Source organism: Canis lupus, chromosome 12 (genome assembly GCF_048164855.1).
Source record: "Canis lupus baileyi chromosome 12, mCanLup2.hap1, whole genome shotgun sequence".
Taxonomy (NCBI): Eukaryota; Metazoa; Chordata; class Mammalia; order Carnivora; family Canidae; genus Canis; species Canis lupus.
In genome coordinates this window covers 21,475,645-21,490,366 of record NC_132849.1, presented here as the reverse complement: position 1 = coordinate 21,490,366, position 14,722 = coordinate 21,475,645, and the positions used below count along the sequence as shown (strand labels likewise).

Here is a 14,722-nt window from a genome sequence, read left to right as displayed (position 1 = left end):
CATAGATCAATCAGCCTGATACACCACATCAACACAATAAAGAATAAAAATGAAATGATTGTCTTAATAGATGCAGAAAAAGCACTTGACAAAATTCAACATCCACTCATGATGAAAAGCTCTCAAAAAGTAGGTTTAGTGGGATCATATCTTAATGTAATAAAAGACATATATGGCAAACTCACACCTAACATTATACTTAATGGTGAAAAATTAAGAGCTTTTCATCTACAATCATAAACACCAGGATGTTTACTCTTGCTACTTTTATTCAACATAATACTGGAAATCCTAGCCACAGCAAAACTTAACCAAGGGAGTGAAAAATCTATACACTGAAAACCATTAAACATTGGTAAAAGAAACTGAAGCTGATACATACAAATGCAAAGCTATATCATGTCCATGCATCAGAAGAATTAATGTTAAAATGTCCCTACTACCCAAAGCAATATATAGATTCAATGTAATACTTATCAAAATATCAATAGCATTTTTCATGGAACTAGAAAAAAATAATCCTAAAATTTGTAGGGAAACACAAAAGACCCTAAACAGCCAAAGCAATCTTGAGAAAGAAGAACAAAGCTGGAGACGTCACAATCCCAGACTTCAAGGTATACTACAAAGCTATAGTAATCAAAATAGTATGGTACTGGCACAAAAATAGACACAGAATATGAAACATGGAAAAGAATAGAGAGTCTAGAAATAACCCCACACTTATATGGTCAATTAATGACAAAAGAGGCAAGAATATATTAGGGAGTATATTGGGGAAAAGACAATCTTTTCAATAAATAGTACTGGGAAAACTAGACAGATACATACAAAAGAACAAAACTAGACCAATTACACCACACAAAAATAAACTCAAAATGGATTAAGGGACTAAATGTGAGACATGAAACCATAGAAATCCTAAAAGAAAACATAGGTGGTAATCTCTTTGACATTGTCTTAGCAACATTTTACTAGATAAGTCTCCTCAGGCAAAAGAAACAAAAGCACAATAAACTATTGAGACTACACCAAAATAGAAAATTTTTGCACAGCAAAAGTAACCATAAAAAAAAGAAAGGTGACTTACTGAGAGAAGTTATTTGCAAAAATATATTTTCAATATTAACCTTTTATCAGATAAATTAAAGAACTTGTATAACTCCACACCAAAAAAAAAAAAAAAAAAAGAGAGAGAGATAAAAATGGGCAGAGGACCTAAATAGACATTTTTCCATAGAGGACATACAGATGGCCAACAGACATGAAAAGATGTTCAATGTCAATTATCAGGGAAATGCAAATCAAAACAACAAGATATTAGCCTACACATGTCAAAAGAACTCAAATCAAAGAGACAAGAAATAACAAGTATTGGGAAGGATGTTGGCAGAAAGGGAACCTTCCATGCACTATTGGTAGAAATGTAAATCAGTGCAGCCAATATGGAAAACAGCATGGAAGTTCCTCAAAAAATTAAAAATAGAAATACTATATGATTTGGTATTTCTACTACAGGGCATTTATCCCTGGATAAGCAACCAAAGTGTCCATAGATAGATTAATGGATTAAGAAGATATACAAATGATGAAATATTACTCAGTCATAAAATGGGTGAGATTTTGCCATTTGCAACAATATCCACAGACCTAGAGAGCATTAGGTGAAGTGAAATTAGTTGGAAGAGGACAAATATAATATGAGTTCACTTATAAATGAACTAACAAAAAAAGCAGAAATAGACCCATGAATATAGAGAAATATCTGGTATTTGACAGAGGGGCGGGGTTGGAGGGAGGGATGGTTGCAATGGATGAAGGGAGATAGGAGGTACAAGCTTCTAGTTATGGAGTGAATAAGTCATTGAGATAAAAGGTACAGCACAAAAGAAAAAAAAAAGGTGCAGCACAGGAAATGGTATTTCATAACATTTTTGTATGGTAACAGATGGTGGCTATACTTGTGGTAAGCATAGTATAACAGAGTTGTCCAATCACTATGTTGTATACCTGAAACTAATGTAACACTGTGTGCCAACTATACATCATTTAAAATAAATTTTTAAAAGCAAATCAAACCCACTTAACCATACCTACTATGGGACTTCTTAACAGCCCTATCCCATAAAAATCTGTGCTTTAAGAGTAGTATATTAATAACATTTCTGTCTCATTATCATAATTTCTCCTCATATAATTCATAAAGAATGATATCTTAAGTATAATTCAGAAAACTGTTAGATTTATATGTACCTGGGTAAAATAATCCACTATAATAGCCTAAAATTAGCTCTTCTTTCATTAGAGAAACGAGAATTACAAGAAGAAGAAATGGCTATCATTATTCAAGGGTGCATAGTAAATCCAGTAATTTTAATTAAACCAGTTTTAAATATCAGCAGTTATTCCATGCCTTTTTCTAATTGAATACATTTTTCTACATACTCTGGAACAATTCCTGAGTAGACATAGAGTATAGCCTCCAAACCTTCTTTCTTTCTTCCTGGTCACTTATTTTCCCATCGTGAGATGTAACCACAATTCTATCACGTATTCAAATAATTTCCAAGCACTCATGGTGTACACAGTCATAGATTTAGGTAGAGGTTTCCCATCTTTAGTCCAATACAACTCAATTAGTTGTAGCCATTAAATCTTTAGCTTTCACCTAGATACCACTTCAGGCTCTTGCAAGTTATTACTTTCACAAGGACAACTCCTGACATTTAGAGAATTATCTAAGTTGATATGAAGTTTTCTTATTGACTCTTACCAATATTCCAGAGATAGCAAGTGCTCTATGATTAATTCCACCTCTTCCTAAAACCTGATCTCCCTATAATCATTGGCAACACACAATTTTTCCAAGTCTTTAGGTTAAAAACCCAGAATCTTGTGTTACATATCTCGTTCTCTTAGATCCTGCCTCCAATCTGCCATCATATCTTGTCGACAGCATTTTTGCAATCTATCCATTATTTGACGTCACCTTCTCTAGTGTTACCACAGGCCAAGTCATCAAAATCTCTTGCTGGATTGTTGTGGTATCTTCCTCTGACTAACTTCCTTGCTTCCAATCCCCTTTTATCTTCTTCGGTCTATTCTTAAACAGAAGCCAGAACGATCCTATTAAATGAACTCAAATAATGTCACTTATCTTCTCAACAAAATGCTGCAGTTCCCCATTTTAGTATGAGTTGAATCCACAGTTATTAGAATAGTCTTCAAGGTCATATAATCCGATCCCCAATTGTTCTTATTTTTCCTTTGTTCACTCCTAAAAACGAATCCCTTGTCTATTGCTTAGATAGATCAGTCATGACCACACTTCAAGGACTTTGTGCTTATTATTGCCTCTGCCTAGAATATTCTTCCCATAGAAACTGTAAGGCTTGGTCCCTCATCCCTATCAGATTTTTGATGAAATACCAACATCTTTCTGAAATTTTTCCTTTTAAAATTGCAACTTAATTCCTACCCTATGCCCTTAATTTGCTCTTCTTTCCCTGTTTTATTTTTCCATACAGTCATCACCATCTAACAAATATTTTCTTCTGGATCTACTGTCCCTCATCCCATGATATATTCCAAAAACCTGAAACTGTCTGGCAAATGGCTATTCCATACAAGTACTTGCTAATTATTATTGAATAATTGCAACTTTACAGATGAGAAATAAGACAATCCTTGTCCAAAGACAAACTAGGCACGATGTCTAGCATGCCTTCCATCTATTCATTATTTCATGGAAATGCCATGCTTTCCATCAATGCCCCATGCCTTCCATCTATTCATTATTTCATGGAAAAGTACCTAAATGATATTGGCATGAGAGTATAATTTAGGGACATAATAGACAAAATAAACATTAGCCAAAATGCTATACAAAGTTTATGACATCCTCCTCTTACTGTGCTTCACTGGTACAATCTGGATCACCTTGGCTCAAAAAACACCCACAAATCTAATTCTTTGTGTTTATTGCTTTCTATGTATAAAGTACTGAGTTTTCATAAAAGATCATCTCCCACATTAACAGTACCAGCATCTGTGATGCATGACTTGTTTACTAGGTATAGTGCTGGTGTCTTAATAAATGATCTCTAATCTATAAAAAAGTAAATTAAAAAAATATATATATATAGTATATATAAAATATATAGTTCTTTTTATATGAGGAAACAATTACAGAAAGTTTTTGTGAACTTGTATTCACAAAATTCATGTCTGGTAGAAATGGGTCTCAGTCCATGTGACATATAACATCCAGTCCTGTTTGACCAGGCAGGTCTACCATAGTGTTTCCCTGCTCTGAACTCTATTTCTGGCTATTGGTGCCATCATAAGGCTGTGTATGAGTTATGATATGTTCTAACTATTCACAAGTATGAGTCATGTGACTAAGCAGTAATAAGGTGAATTTCCCTAAGCCACAATGGAAAAAGAGTCACATTTAACTTCCAATCCTGCAATCATGATTCGCATGAGATATGAACTAGACTAGAAGCAGGGACATCATCTACATACTCATTTTCTTGCCAGCAACTAAATTCATCTACGCATTCAAAGAAAACTTGATTAAATGCAACCTATAATCCTCTGTTCCCCCAGCCACCATATATACCACTTGCTATTTATTCACATATTATGAAAAGACTTTATTCAAATTTCTACAATTTAACTTTTGACTCTACCATATAGTGGGTACCACAATATGATGTTACACTGACTAAGTTTAAGTACCTGATATGTATTAGTTGTTACCATCACATACACCATCAGACACGCTATTTCCTGTATCTCTTGATTAACAACTAGTTCAACTACCAGGTGCAGCAACATCTTTACATTGCATAGCACAAGACTACCTATCAGAGAAACTGGTCCCAACCTTGCCTGTGCCAGCCACTGACTGTGAAAGTTTTGGATACTACAGTAACCTCTCTGAGCTTCTATTTCTTCAACAATAAAATGGAGATAATACCAATACACTTTCATCAATCATTGAAGTCCAAGTGAGAGTGTAAACTTAAAACACTTTTTAAATTTTAAAAATGTCACTATAAAGTATTATTACATAACTTATGATACCTTTTGGGAATCCTTTTGGAGTATTTATCACAATTTATTAGATCACCTGGGTAACTTAGGCCTAAGGAACTCTGCACAGGTAAAGGTATTTCAATAAGTGTCCAGGGTAGTGTGAGAGGACCATAAGCCCAAGTGAGACAAGCACAAAGTACTTCCAAAATGAGATAAGCTTCCTTCTTCTACCTGACAGTGGACATTGCTGGGAGCAAAGTATGGCTGGGGCAATCTAGTTACAATCTCATTTTTCCCATTTATGGTGAATGGTCAAGAAATATGATTCTCAAAAGAAATATAGCACAGGAACCTTCTGTTTGGGATCCAAAAACTGGCTGTGGAGTGCAGTCCAAAAAGAGATACAGGTTGATCAAAAAATAAAGGCAAACCATTCTTGCAATAGGAAGAGCCAACTCATTCATAGAGCTATGCTTAATGATTCTAGCTCCATTTTGATTATGTTCCTTGCTAGGATCATATAATTAGTTACTCAGCTGCTACTCTGTTTTCAAAAGCTTTGTATATATGTGAAAGTCTTATCTCCAGAGCTAGATTTCTAGATCTGTATATAAACAAGTACTTCCTGGCCCTTTACTGATATGACCTCCACAGAGGCTAGCACTACATAACCCCTGTTGCAACTTGGTATACGTATCCCAGTGTTTAGTCCCTTGAATGATAGATTCTTAGTTCAGGCTGCTTCTTACACTGACCTATAAAAGACCAGCCTACTGATAAAAGTTGATTGATAACTTCTCTTTATTGGGTTAATATACTCTGGATATTTTCCAGATTTAACACATATTAAGCATCCCAGCCAATTTGATCTTTCCTATATGTTACATCACTTAATCCCCACACACCAAAAATATAGTATTCTATTACTTTATTCTCTCTATCCAATAGATGAGGGAACTGAGGCTTAACTTGCCAGCTAATAAAACAATGATCCGAAACACAAGTGCCAGAAATACATGACTTCTGTTCCTGGTGTATTTAGGAATATACTGTATCTTCAACTGCTTTTGAATAAAATAAGAATAAAGTCCAGTTAAGGTGGTTCCCCTGAGAAGCCAGGATACTTCCCCCCCTTACATATGCCTGCCAGGGCTTGAGCTGGTTTGGAACCTTATCATCTATTTCTCTTAGGGTGACTGTGCTTTAGGGGAAATGCAGCAATAGCACCAGAAGGCTCCCCTCAATTCAAAACTGGAAATGATTTCTTTGGTTAAAAACAAATCTCTATGGATGGACAACATATTGTATGTTTCTTTGCAAAAGAGGTTGAACTATGCAAGAAACTTTTAAAACCACAGATTAAAGGACAAAACATCCTCAAAAGACTGGAAATGCATGATTATTGCCAAAAATCATAGAAAAATACTAGTGGTTCCTTTTAAAGAAAGCATCAAATCTATGAAATTGGAAAACTTCTTTAAAAAAAAAAGGGACTTTGCAAACTTTCATGAAAATGACAACTTTTAACCAGTGAACAAAGATAAACATTAAAGGGTTAGAGAGAGTTTGATACAGTATCTTGCCCCTACTAAAAATCATCCTTAATATTAAGATGAAAGCTTCCTCAAGGCACAATCCCTATCTTAGAGTCTCTGTGAATCTAGCCTTTGACAAAGTTAAATCACCTCCATATTTATTATAAGATGTAAAGGCTACCTCATTATTTCTTTACCTGATATACTAAAAAAATGCCAAGGCAAATTCTTCAAATGCACTAAAGCTACATCTTTGAAAGAAAGAGTGATCTCTGTTATATCTGGATTCACTACCTGTTAGAGCTCTCCAAACTTCATTTAAAAAATTAATGCTAAGCTATGAAACTATCAATTTCTATCTACAACTTGTTTGGTTTCAAGGGCTCATCCACTAATTTCAGCACACCCAGAATTACTCATCATAAATATTATCTCAAAAACACCTGCATAAGTCATTTGAATTTCAAGAAGACCATTGGCCTGATGCACATCTTAATATACTTTGTAAAGGAAAAAATATAAACTATTGCTTAGCTTTTTTCATATTTTAAAAAAATGTACTCTATCATATAAGGGCTTAAAATATACAAAGCATGGCTAAATCTATAATGATATGTGAAAAGTATTTTTTTAAAATGTAATAAAAACAATTGAATGATTTTAACCTCAAGACCCTTGTTTATAAAAAGAAACTTAAGAAATTTTACCTTCTTTAAAACTTTTTTTCAAGCAACATTCCACCAAAGCCCTTAATTGCCTTTAATAGTAGAAATGTCTTTATCTCTAAGACAGGAAGATAAACAAGAAGAGAAGTAGATGGAGACGTTTAAAAGGTGCACGAAGACTATGGCCAGAGGAGGACTGTGATAGATTCTCAGGAGTCTTACCTCTAGGAAAGTGCATATCCATACCCTGCTGCCATGCTGGTAATGGGCATTAGGCAGATGAGTTTGGACCATTTTATTGGTCATCTTCCATACTTCCAGAAGAAAGAAATAAGACTTCATTTCAAATATATGTATACTCAAGGTGAAAGGTCAAGATCAATGAGATCTATAGTTCTCATGCAGGGGCAATTTTGCCCCTATTACCCCAGGACACATTTGGCAAGTTCTGGAGACATTTGATGTCACTACCGGGGAATGAAAGTTACTAAAGCATCTATTTTTTTTTTTTTAAGGAGAGAATTTTTTTTTTTTAGATTTATATTTATTTATTCATGAGAGACACAGAGAGAGAAAGGCAGAGACATAGGTAGAGGGAGAAGCAGGCTCCATGAAGGGAGCCTGATGTGGGACTTGATCCCGGAACTCCAGGATCATGCCCTGAGCCAAAGGCAGAAGCTCAACCGCTGAGCCACCCAGGGATCCTAAAGCATCTATTAAGGAGATGCCAGGGTTGTTGATAAATATCCTGCAGTGGCTAACTGAAACCAACCCCCCACAAATGGGAATTATCCAGGCTAGGCTGGGATAGACTAAAAGAGCCTAATGGAGCAAGCCAAAAGGGTTTTCTAGGAAAGGGTCCAAACTGACTTCAAGTACTGGAAAGCTTTCACCACAGCTCATAAACCTCTCTTCCCTCTACGTCCTAGACCAGTATTTTTCAAAGTGTGATCAATGAGTCATCTGCATCAGAAACATTTAGGAATAGAATTATATATTTCTGATCTTAGATGTGGTATCAGAACTATGGAGGCAGAGCCCAGAATTCTCAGGAATTTTTTGTTTATTTCCCATGTGATTCTTCTATAGATTATAATGTGAGAATTGCTACTTCATTTCTCTGTTGAGGTCATGTCATTCCCTTCTGTATTGTCAATTATCACTTCTCTTTAAAGGATTCCTCCAGGACTCCCAATGACAAACTAATGGAATCTCTCTATAAGGGTACAGACTTTGGCTGGTTATATTCACTACTGTACACCCAATGGTTAATTGGAGTAGACATGATGAAATAAAACAAGAGGCACCTACATCACCAACAAGAATATCATATTTCAAGAGAGACAAGATAAGGAAAAATAAAATTAGCTACCTATTTATTTAGTACTTCTCCATTCTGTACTGTAAGTGTGTGACATACATGAACCTATTTAATTCTAACACAATGAAGTAGATACTGATATCATTCTCACTTTGCAGTTGATACTGATATCATTCTCACTTTGCAGTTAAGAAAAATGGGACTCGGTGAAGTCAAGCAACTTGCCCAAGATCACAAAGCAACTACTGAAAGTCAGAATTCTATTTGTGTTCCATTTAATGGAGGGTATAAATGGGTAAGAACTACTACTTCATAAAAAAAAAAAAAAAAAAAAAAAAGAACTACTACTTCATGCCTAACTCTCCCATTTTTTCAGGTTCCTCTTATGATATAAACAGAAGCTGTTGGAGTAGGGGGACTGGTGTGTTCCTAGGAAATCCCCTAAAGATGCTAACACAGCTAGGAAGCACATCATTTTGCTAGGAAGCACATCATTTTGCCCTCTCACTTCTTCCTCTATGGAAGATAAAAGGAGCACAAGCAGTCACCTTGAACCAAAAGATGAACTTGAAAGTAGAAGTCCCATCTTAAGTAGAGCAGACCATAAATCAGAAGGATTCTGGGTTTCTGATGATTCTAAGTTCCCTATTTTGGCCCTGAACTATATATAGATTTAGTTCATATGACGGGAAAATGACTCTCTATTTGGAGGTTTTATCATATGGATCTGAATCTATATCTAATTAAAACATGTGAAAGACCTTACAGATTGTTAATACTATTATCAGGCATTAATTTATGATAGTTAATTAAAACACAGTATTTCACATCTAGATATAATTAACATGTTAATGTATCATAACCTTCATGTGGGAAAGCAAATGAAATGAACTCTCACAGTGGCCCTTACTTTCAAATCCTTTTAAAAATAAATTATTAATTCAGCTATTTTGGAAGAAGTTTTATATGTTTCTATACCATAATCTTAAAAAAGTCTATGTAATGTACTAGAAAATTTAACTAAGTTACAAAAGAATTAAGTAAGCTAGAAAAAAAAAAAAGGAAGCTGATGTATTAAATACACATTACATGCTTATTTGCAAGGGAACAGGGAAAAATTCAACATTCAGACACATTACCTACCCTTATGGAGCTCACAGGGTACTTAGGAGACATATCATTAAATAAGTTCTTATATTGCAGTAGCCTACTAGGAATGACAGAGAAAACATACCATGCTGGGGAAGAATGTCAAGGGAGGCTTCTTGGAAAGCACTACAGTATGTCAATGACTAACTTGTGACCTCTAGGAAGTTACTTCAATTCCCTGAGCCTCATTTTCCTAATATTTTTAATGGTGATGACAGTGTTTCCTCCAAAGGATAACTGTTAAAAACATTGCATAGTGTATTTAAAATACTTAGCACAGTGCCTGGAACGTACTGAGTCCTCATTTTATCTTAGCTAATATAGTAATGTTATTTACTAGATGCAATTGTCCTATTGTCCCTCTAATTGTATTGCTATTCTAATTTATAAAGCAAAACCAAAAGCTCAGATTAGGAATGTTGCTCATTATCACCCAAATTGTAAAAGAGTTGGTTTCCAAATTCACATCTAACAGCAATACATTGCTTATAATTTTAGTATCTACCTTAAGAGAACATGGTGTACTCTAACTTATTTTTCAAATATCGGACATCAAAATCATGTGGCTGTTATTGTTCTCTACTTGACTTTTATTCATGTAAAATGCAAGGCCTTATTTAGGTAAATAATTTTGCCTGGAACATCTTTATGTACCACTCAAGGTTATATTTGCCTGGGCTGGTGTGATAAACCCAGTAACAGAGCTATATATCCTTAGTTTAAAAATACACACACACATGCACGCACACACACACACGAATTTTTAAGAAAAGATCTTTAGGTCACCATACCAAAATCGCTTCGCTCAATTAATGGCAGGCGCTAGCATTTTACCAGTCAGCTTCTAGTATGTGACAAGATTACCATCTCTGCCATAGCAATTACTGCGATTATCTACACAGAGGTGAATATAGAGAAAAAAGCAAGTTCTAAACAAAATTCTCAAAAAAATATAGAAGATTCTAGCAATCTGAAACAGGAGGACTGTGTGAAAAACAGGGAGTTAAATCTATAATCAATTTTCCTTGCTTTGATCTGAGGGTCACCTTCTTCCAGATCAAGGTTCATTCTCATGTCTTAGTTAAATGTAAAATACCTCTCTAGTGCCTTTCTTGCATCTTTGAACACTATGTAACTTTTACACAGACTGATGGGTAGAAGATAATAGCTGTTGTTCATGAGGAAAAAAAAATGGGGAAAAAAAGTACTCCCCAATGATTATTGATTTAAACATATAGTTAGATATTCATATTTTTCAATATAGACCATAGAGATTAGGCTGTATATCGGCATGGATGTTTAATTTCTCCAGTCATGATGGTAATGCTAATTTAAACATTTCTCTTTCAATGAAGTTCCCCTAATTAAAATGTAAAAGCAGTCAAATACCAAAAATACCACTCAGAAATAAATATTGCTCTGGACTGTGTTAAAACAACTTAGCCCTGAATGAACTTCATTAACTCCTTATATTGGAGCATAGAAATGAAAGATAAAAGATGGTCTCTTAAATGTTGATAATATCATGCCTTTCCTTCAAGGAGATGTAATAGCATCACTTGATGATTATTTACACTTAATAATCACCATTCTAGGAAAGTTTTTATGCTTAATCAAAACTTAAGCCAATTTTCTCAAAAACATTCTAATACTACCTTTAAATACCATTTTCCTAAGTCTTTTATTCTTAATATTTTAATTTTTCTCTGAAACATTTTTTCTAAGAACACAGAAACATAATGAGTCAGTTTTGTTGGATAGATTCTGAAACTTGGGGGTCCAATGGGGTAGTTACAGATTCTAAGAATGTGCTCCTTACAATCCTGATTTAACAGGCCTTCATTTTAGCAACAGTTCTGCATTTTAGCAGTCTCCTCCCACCACTTGATGGGTTTGGTATGCAGATGGTCCTTTGACCAAGTTGAGAAACTCTCATTAAAATCAGAATGGGTCGGAAAAATGTCTTTGATATCCATACCCCACTTTTTTACTTAACTCTACTTTTTACTTTTCTTCATCTTTCTACACATTTCTGACATCTTCAAGTCCAATCAGCAAAAATACACCTATACCTCAAAACTATGGACATTCTGTTTCTCTCCTGAGCTAATCTTTTCTCTTCTCTTCTACCTGGAAAACTTTTATCTATGTATCCATGAAGGTTCAAAAATATATTACCCCCTTTATGAAGTTACCTTCTCTTTAGGAATGCCCATATCATTTTATATATATTTCTGTTACAGTGATTATTTTAATTTATAATTACTGTTGTGGTTATTGATTATGGGTCTGTTTTCCACATTAATTCCATGCCATTCATAGGACAGTAAATATCACATATTATTTACCCAATAAACATTTGTTGAATTATAATCTAACTGATACCTCTAGAGATATTTAGGATGATAGAGGGAATAGGTGTCATCCTTTGTTATTGTTCTTTTGAGACAAATTTCCAGTATCTCAAATTCTTTTAATAATTTATACTGTTTGGCAAAATTGTATCTAAGTCCTACTTGAACTTTTTTGGGGGGAAAATTATTTCTAAGAGAACACAAACTGAACATGCTATTTCATCATTCCCATATATATAAACTGCTTTGGCAGTGATTTTCTGAGATGGTATATTCTAGAAATGGATTTTTATGTCTCAATAGGAAATTAAGAAATATTTCACTGGATAATGTAAACTAAGTCTTTAAAATCTGGGATAGATGATTCTACTCATGGAATTCCAACCTATTAGAAAAGCCAAAGTAGTAACTTAGAAGGAATTTGGATGGCAGGAAATACAACAAACAGTGCTAAGTGATGTAAAGTATACACTGTAAATCATCTGTGAATTTACAGTACTAGAGAAGCTTTCAAAGATAAGCATGCTTCATTGTCAAAGTGGGCAAATAATGCCCAAATGAATACCCTCTTTCCAAGTGCATTGGGGAAGGAGACTTGCATAATAATCATGTGCAGTTTTAGTGTTTAAACCTTCCCAACATTGGCTGTTTGACAGCAGTCTCCTGCTCAGTACATAGAGAACTTTTGGTTTGCTTTGGAAAATTGTCCTGCTTATGTGGATTCTCTAGCTTATGGACATTTCTTTATGGCCATTAATATTTCTAAATGTGTCAGTGGTAATATAATCCCTTTCCATTTTTGTCAGAATATCAGAATGTCTCGAAGCTAGAGTCTCTTGTCCCTAATTCCTTCCTTTTATTTTTCTTCTGCAGTTGTGGATATGAGTGATGATATGACCTTTTGTATAACTGAGAAAATGGCTACCTGATTATATCTTAATAAATAATCTTTGCAGTACACTCACTTGCAGCCTCCTCAACTCTTCTAAGCAAGTATCATATATTGTAAAGTCACCATATGATTGAGTGGAATGGACTCAGGGAAAGTATGGAGCTGGATCATATGCAAATATTTTGACATGTGGCTTTGATACATGACATATCTAAACATAATACCTCCTCTGCAAGATTTACAATTCCATGGTCTTGATAACCTGTGTGTTGTGCAACAACACAAATCTAAATCACTGCGTTCCAAGTGATTGAAGACTCTCAGCTTCTCAGAAAGCCTTCCCAGTACAATCCAGTCTACCCAACAGTACAGGGTCACATCTTAGTTCTTAGACATGTATTGGCTTCACTTCCAAGTTGACACTTGGCACGTGTCTAGGTACCCCAAAAGTTTGCACATTCATCAGAGCAGGAGCCAGGCCATACATGTGTTTCAACCCCTATAACACATTCCTTAGTACCCACCAATTTCCTACTCATAAATTCATACCAATACCACAAAGGAATTTCTACAATTCTGCATAAGTAACTTTTAATTTTAAAGTCCCAATGATGCCTAAATCCATCCATTTACCTAGTAGATAAAGATTTTTTTAATCTCAAATAATCAGAACAAAAGTATGGAGCTAAAAAAAAAAAAAATCAATCTTCCAAATCAACACATAGCTAACAACTATCACATGTTTGACATTGTCCATCTAAAAGAATAGAGCCCACTTGTTAACCAAATAACACTATATCAAATATAGGGTACATTCTAAAACCTACTTTGGACTGAAACTTTCTTTCTGGTCTATAGAAATGCTATGTCTCATATTAAAACAATGTCTCATTACCTAGTCAGTCTTTTTTCCCATAAGCAATTTCTTTGAAAAATATATTATAAAACCATACAGTTTTAGAGCAGAGTACTTCAGGATATATCTTGTAGATCATCAATCACAACTTTACAATGAAAACACTGAGGCCAGAGATCTAAGTAATTTTCTTTCAGTTACCTTATTAGTCAATGACAGAAATGGAGCTTTTATTACCAGTGTTAAGACCCCAGATTAATTCAACTTCTGTTACACTTCATTGCTTTATTTACAGCACAATATGTAGTATTATTTTTAAATTAGAATTTTAATACATACAAATGGATTAAAATATGAACACCACTATAAACGAAACATGCACATGAAGATAAACAAGTGCATGCACAATGCATTCCATGATAGACTCTCTGAATTTGCACAAGTGTACAACACAACTGTTCTTAACTCACGAAGTTAAAGATGATTGTATTCCAAGGGTTTGTAAAATATGAGCATTTCTTACCTGGCAGCTGTATGAGGGGTTGATAAAAGACATTAAAAACTTGAGCTATAGTTAGACATTAGATTTTTCTGGCACTGGAAGTTTCCTTCTACCTGGGTTTGAGGGGGCGAGTATTTTTAAAGGAATGTGGGCCAAAGACTTGAGAGAAATAACCTAACATGTAAGACTTTGGTGTTGTTACCCGCATTGCAATATTAAGTTGATTACAGGTGATTATCACTTAAATCTTCCTACTGACCAATTATGGCCCTATCTTCCAATATTGTACCTGAAATCTCTACCAAGAGTCACTTCAGGTTAGAAAGCATAGGTGGAAATATCACTTCAGAATTTGTCATGCTACTCCATCCCAGGTAATGAAAAGAACAGGATTATCTCTCATGC

The 14,722-nt window shown here is 34.5% G+C and overlaps 1 protein-coding gene across 9 annotated transcripts in view; it reads right to left on the bottom strand.

The window, feature by feature from the left end:
* The window catches only part of CTNNA2 (catenin alpha 2), a 1,079,777-nt gene that overhangs the window by 13,607 nt on the left and 1,051,448 nt on the right, over positions 1–14,722 (bottom strand). The gene's annotated exons all lie outside the window — the stretch shown is intronic.